The 7,466-nt window shown below is 31.0% G+C and overlaps 1 long non-coding RNA gene across 1 annotated transcript; it reads left to right on the top strand.

Annotated features, from left to right (window-relative positions):
* The first annotated feature begins 426 nt into the window (after positions 1-426).
* Positions 427-1,401, top strand: LOC149578295 (uncharacterized). The gene is made up of 2 exons (XR_016356039.1): positions 427-732; positions 1,102-1,401. It is a non-coding gene; the product is annotated as an uncharacterized LOC149578295 (long non-coding RNA).
* The last annotated feature ends 6,065 nt before the right edge of the window (positions 1,402-7,466 follow it).

Genomic DNA, 7,466 nt, shown 5'->3' on the forward strand with positions numbered 1-7,466 from the left:
ATTAAAAGTTCTTTGTAAGTAATATTAAATAACAAAATTTGTTTTTGAATGATATAAAATCATGCAATGATAATAAAAATATAATTACAAAATATATCCTGATCTATAAACATTTAGATACTTATATTTAATATCACTTATCTACCTATTGTTAAAAAGTTAGTTTACTTTGATGAGTAGATCAGAGTGTGATTTAAAAGCGGTGTACAAGATCATTTTCATCTTTACAAAAGTAAGAAATTAACTTTAAAAAGTAAGAAATTAGCTTGAACGATAAGCAACTATGATGGCACCATATGAACAAGAAAGCTTTTATGATTCTACCGAGGTCTTTGATATTTGATATTACTTTTGTAAAACACTAAAAAAACAAGAAATTAAGGCAGTATAGCGACTTGTCAAATAAGCCCCTTTCCTTGTTGGGAATAAAATATTTTGAAAGCCCGTTGCAAAGTGCCATGGATCATTTCAAGAATGCTTTTTACGAGACAATTGTCCCTGCCCACCTTTAGTTTTTTATGATCACTGCCATTACTAGACAGGTGAAATGCTTTCTGACAGACAGGTCTTGCTTTATGTTGAGAATATGCTCATTGGATTCAAGCATATGCTCTTACACCCACATTATTTACAACTATATCAACACAAGGATTCAACATTTCTGTGTTGAGGCCTCCTATGGACCCTCCTCAGCACAGTTTTTCTCTTACTCCCATGCTCAACAATTTCAAGGTATTTCTTGTCTTCCTCATATTCTCTTCATCCTTTCATTTTCTTCCTGTGCTTTGATAGATTATGCTTATTGCAGTAAGGTTACAAGTATATCTACATGGAGCTCTGTATAGATAAACACATTTTCTCATCATAGTTATAAATGGATAAACACATACATTCGAGTAGCATTAGCATTACGATGATCTTATGAAAGAGTCTAAATGCAATAATCGTGAATTGTATCATTCATTAACATAAAAGATGAGCTCTTGTGAATTACTAACTGAAAAACTACACAACAATAATAATATCATTACTATTTTTCTCACATGATATATTGAAAGCTTCTTCTTCTTCTTCTTTTTAATGTGGGCAATATTTGTGCAGGTTGCTGATTATTTCAGCAGAGGGTTTTTCCTGTAAATGAAGATGGCGAGTCTTCTCATTTGAGGATTTTCTGCAGGGCAACTCCTACACTTTGGCATGATTATTTGCATTCCCATCATCACATTTGTATGATGAGGATTTTCTTTTCCATAGGGAATATCACAGAGACTCAGACAGATTAGAAATACTTTGGCACAGAGATTAGAAATGGATCAATAAAATGCCATACGTATATTTTATTATTGTGTGTTTCAATTAGTTGCGTATATATACAAGAAACTATTCAATAATTTCGATGAATATCTCTCACACTGCCTCTGGTTTTGCTTTAATCTGATAGTTTATGAAAGAAAAAGTTATGGACCAAACAATCCTTTCTTGAGAAAAATGTGTTTTTAACAATAGATCTTGCATTTTTATTGGCTCTCAGCAAGGATATTATTAGATTTCAAATTTTCCTTCTGTATTGATGGTCTGGATTTTCATGATGGCATTCACATAATAAGAATGTAAGACAAAACAATGCCATGGGGTTGACAGTTGCTTCCATGAATTTTGTACTTAAAAAGAGTGTCTGTGATGTCCTTGTGATCTTCAGCTTTACTTTTTTAAGGATGATAAAGAGCCAATCAGTTCATTTTTATCTTGAAAGGTTATGCTTGATGGTGATATATTAAAGTTCATTCTAGTTTATTGGACAAAGTAAAAGTCTACAGTAGAAAAATCTATGTCTGTGTATGTGATTGTGAATGTACGAGTAATTATAGTTTATATTTGTTAAAATTATTTTATTGTGAAGAGGAAAAAAATGTTTATAATGATACTTGTTGGGGTAATTTTTTAAACATATTTATACTAATTTATTATTAGTTGTGGAAATGATAAATTTAACAATTGAATTTAAGATTAGAAAAAAATTGAGATCCATAAGGATATTCATTTTTAAAATTGATTAAAAGAAAAAGAAAATCTAATCTATTATTTTCTTGTAAAAAATTATGTGTGTGTCTTGAATATCACCTAGAACCTTGTAAAGTGTTGCGATTGGCTTTGAGTTGATTTCATAAAGTTGGATTAATTGAGAATAAGATCTATCTTATGACGTATAGATCTAGTTTCATAAATTTTTAATACTTTTATTCTTCAATCATTCTTGGCCTTCTCTAATCATAATTAAAGAATGGTAGTATTTTCAAATAATTTGGAGAGATTGTTGAATTGTTAAGATCAATTTCCCCAAGGCCAACCCCTTAGAATGACCAAATTTATAAGTCTTAGAAATGAATGATGGTAATATTCTTTAGTCATGAGAATGTACTAGAATGATGATACAAATTTAAGCTCTTATGAGGGACCTTAGTAAAAGAAACTACAACATGTATGTATATATGTTCTTTATTTTATTATTTTTTGACCTTAAAACCCTAGAAAAATACTAGGTTGAGGTAAATATTACACTATGAAGCTTTCATTCTTTGTATATTGGTTATTCTATTGTAAAATATTAGTTATTCTATTGTAAAATATGTGTTATTATCAACTATTTTCTACTAACATTTATTTTTTGTTGTTTAATCCTTCACGTAATTTAGGATCAAGATGTCATCCATCCTAGTAATCATATTTCCTATTGCATGGTTCCAACAAAGTGTCCTTAGGAACTTAGGATGTTTTGGAAAAAAGTAATGTGTAATATTTATTCTCTCTATTGTTTGGAATACACTCATAAAGGGTGATGAGTAAGGGTGATTTATTTTTTGTTGTTTAATTCTTCACGTAATTTAGGATCAAGATGTCATCGATCCTAGTAATCATATTTCCTATTGCATGGTTCCAACAAAGTGTCCTTAGGAACTTAGGATGTTTTGGAAAAAAGTAATTTGTAATATTTATTCTCTCTATTGTTTGGAATACACTCATAAAGGGTGATGAGTAAGGGTGATTTATAGACATGTAATATTATTTTTTCCATACCTGGATGCATAGAACTTGCTTGTTGATGATAAGTGAAGAAGACAAATGAATGACAATGGGGTTTCTCTAAGTGGACACTTGGAAGAGGCAACAAATGTGACATGGTATTCTATCATTTATGATATTTTTTATACAATTCTTATCTTCCAATTTCAAGGTCAACCAAATAAATTGAAAAGTATTAGAGCCAAAACTAGCATCCTTTCATATTCCAAGGATGTAATCCAAGAGGTTCAAATGTTTTGACTAAAGAGTCTTTTTTGGTTTTTCAGAGCTTTTGACATGTCGATATAAATAACTCATTTGAAATAGAAATTGAGAGAAGCAATAAGTATATAGTTACATAGTTGGAATAAGGATATGTTGAGACATAAAGAGGTTTTATATATATATATATATATATATATATATATATATATATATATATAGGAGTTATCATGTTGAAGGCAAAGAGGAGAATGAAAGTGAATGTATTGTAATGTAATTTATTTGGATGTAATCCATGTTTGGCATCTCTTTGTGATGATTTTTTTCCCACAAGCGTTTGTTTATTTAAATCATATATTATGTGATACTCTTCTATTTGCTAATTTGTGCTCCATTGTCACTATTTTATGACTATTCTACACTTTAAAATATTGATGTTATAATTCACATAAGGTGGTTTTGGTAAGAATGATAGGCTGATTTTAACACCATAAGGAAAATGATCTAATCATGGTAATTTCATACTAAGGCTACAAAAAAATTATATTTTTATATTGTAGTAGTCTAAACCTTATATCTCATCCAATTCATATTTTTATTTTTATTATATGTATGTATGTATGTATATGTGTGTGTGTGTGTGTGTGTGTGTGTGTGTGTATATACATACATATATAAGTGGACATCCTTTACCTACTAGCCTAGATGGTCTTACAAGATACATGGCATATGTTACTATGGCTTGTTTGGTTGAGAAAATTTTGGATGCATATGCATTTATTATAGTAGAGCATCGCATCCCTATAGAAAATATCTGAGTTTGTGTGAGTTCCAAGAAATTTACTGAGCCACATTTAGGGTCTCATCATGATGAAGGGTACTCTTATTAAAGTAACACAAACATACACACAATAGAATAGAGAAACAACCAACAAGTTACAAGAACTAAGCATTTACAAGAATATGAACACTTTCTTTCTATTATCTTCAATGAAACAAAATAAAAATATTTTAAAATACCACATGCTACAGCCATATGGGTACTTTCATTATAAATATCTACCAAATACACCAACATAATTGCCTTAGATAACCCTACAAACCTTCTTTATATAGGGGGATTTATCGCCTTAGAAAGTTATGGGAATTCTAAAGCCCAACTTTGAGGTCAATCATCCTTAAATTATTTTACTTTACATTGGAATATGCAAGGAATATGCCTGAAATGATTTTCAAAGTGCAAATGAGTGTCTAAAGGAAATTTATTATTCTATCCAAAGTAGTGCAAGTTCTAGAGGCCATAAATTTGTACTCTCTAACTTGATTTGCTATTATAACCACTTTTTGGAAACCATTAAAAATTATCTATAGTGGCTGACTAACCTTACCATTTGTTTAACCCAATCTTGGAGCCTTAAAGCCTTCAAAACTAAGTTCAAAGATTTTGTACCTGTACCATCTTAAAATGAAAGAACTCATTCTTTAAGATCCTTTAATTCCCTTTAGTGACCTTATGGACCATGTATGGATTCGTGCTCAATCATCTTTTTCTCCTATTATGTCTCACTTATTGCATTTTCATCTACATAAATTTTAAGACCTTAGGGTTAGCTCCTTTTGGGCTAACCTTGAAACAAGTTGACCCAAGCTAACCTATTATGGAATAAGCCAACCTAAGTTGACATATTTTAGAATAGGGCGACCCAAGAAAACTTATTATTAAATAGGGTGACCTATGTTGACCTATTCCTTGAGGACTTTTGGTCTTGGGACTAATTTAGCCTTTGGTTTGTAGATTTGGAAATCAGGTGACCCCATCGACTTGTTATCTTTTCACGTCAAAAAACAAGTATAAAAGGAAGCCTGTGCCTCGTTTTTACATAACTAGACATCCAAAACATTTATGATCATATAGATGTGTAAATAAAAGTATTTAAGTACTCAATTAAGATGATTTTCCTAAGGCATTTCAAGCATTTAAGGCATTCAATATTGAAGGATCCTTTGTGAGAGTTTCATATTCAAGATCTATAATTTTGTTGGCCATCAAGTGAGGAGATATACATTATGGAATTCATCAACTTCTTTATTAACATACATTTACATTCATATCTCCATGTTGTGGTTTTGGTAGATCTAGTGCATTTATGGTAACTTCCTACACCCTTCATTGTGAATTCAACATTGACAGCACACAAGCATTGTAAAATCCTTATTGTCAAGGATTTCATCAAGAAAGGTGAATATTTACATTTTTCTTTCTCTCATTTATTCTTTACATTATATTTCATTTCAAAGTTGATTCATCAGTCCAACGCTTGACCAAGGCAAGCCCCTCCCTAATAAATAAAATGAAGTTTTCTTGTGTGTAGGAGTAGGATATTTAAATTGTTGTTTTATCTATCTAAAAAATAATCATTGAGACCTTTGCAAAGAAGTTGGGTTGAATTTTCTATACTCTCTCAAGAACATTATCATCTTCTTGTAAGGTGTCCAAATACTTGATGAACAAAGAGCATGAAAGAGCCTAAAACAGTGAAAGATGCCTTAGAAGATGTGGATTGGAGAAAAGACATGGAAGAAGAGATTGAACAAATAGAGAAAAATAAGACATGGACTCTAGTTCCTAGACTAGAAGACAAAAATGTGATTGGCACCAAGTGGGTATACAGAAATAAGCTAGATGAAAATGGTGAAGTCACAAGGAACAAGGCAAGATTAATCTACAAAGGATATGCACAAGAAGAAGGAATTGACTATGGAGGAACATTTTCTCATGTTGCTAGAGTGGAAGGAGCAAGAACTCTGCTTGCTTATTCTGCATACAAAGGTTTCAAAGTTTATCAAATGGATGTTAAATTTGCATTTCTGAATGACATATTAGAGGAAGAAGTTTACATAGAACAGCCAAAAGAATTTTTTGATGTTAACAATAAGAACATGGCATGTAGATTGCACAAAGCTGTATATGGTTTGAAACAAACACCAAGAGCATGGTACGAGAGATTTCATAATTATCTTGTGAAGATTGTATTTGAAAGGACTGATGATAATAACATTTTTTACATGAAGACAGAGAAAGGAAAAGTTATTTTGTTATCTAAAATTTTTGTTGATGATATCATATTTGGAGGTCAAGATGCTTTATGTAAGGCTTTTGCAAATGAAATGGAGCAAGAATTTGAGATGTCTATGTTTAGAGAGATCAAATTCTTTGTGGGTTTGCAAGTACATTAGATGAAATATGGTATATACATCACTCAATCAAAGTATGTCAAGGAGATATTGAAAACTTTTGAACTGGAGGATTCCAAACCAATAAGCACACATATGGTGACAAGACATAAATTGTCAAAAAATGACGATTCAGCTGAGGTGAATCAAACATTATATAGGTCTATGATTGGAAAATTACAATATGTAGTACATAGCAAACCTAATATCACATTATCCTATAGGGATAGTTGCAAGATTCTCTTCTTATCCTAGGGAGAATCATTTGATGGTTGTAAAGAGAATAATGAGATATCTGAAAGGAACAGAGGAATATGGTCTATATTATAAGACAAGTGATAAATTTGAATTAAGAGCCTATATTGATGCTGACTGGGCTAGAAACATTCATGATAGAAAAAGCACCAATGGAGGAGCATTTTTCTTAGGCAAAAGGTTGGTTACATGGACTAGCAAGAAACAAACTGCACATCATAATCTACTATTGAAGTTGAATATGTTGTTGTTGTTGTAAATTGTACACATATTGTATGGATCAAATACCTACTCAAAGGTGTGAAAGAAGATATCAATAAACCAATGATACTTTATTGTGATAATACAAGTGCTATAAATATATCAAATAATCTTGTGATGCACACAAAGACTAAGCACATTGCAATTAAGTATCATTACTTGAGAGAACTAGTTCAAGATAAAGAGGTGAAGATGGAATATGTTAACACAAAATAGAAAATTATTAATATCTTCACAAAAGCATTACCTAAGGATGCTCATGAGTATCTAAGAAGTAAACTAGGGGTGATACCCCTATCAAAGGCTATCTAAGTAACAAAAGGAGTACCCTACATAGAGCAAGTTAATTGCCATATGTTACAAATTGATCCAGTGGATCTTACTTTAAAAGATGTCTAAAGTAATCGAAGAGCTAGAACTACAAATCAGTCACA

The sequence above is a fragment of the Cupressus sempervirens genome, chromosome 1 (assembly GCF_028749045.1).
Source record: "Cupressus sempervirens isolate cs-2001-9-10 chromosome 1, ASM2874904v1, whole genome shotgun sequence".
Classification (NCBI taxonomy): Eukaryota; Viridiplantae; Streptophyta; class Pinopsida; order Cupressales; family Cupressaceae; genus Cupressus; species Cupressus sempervirens.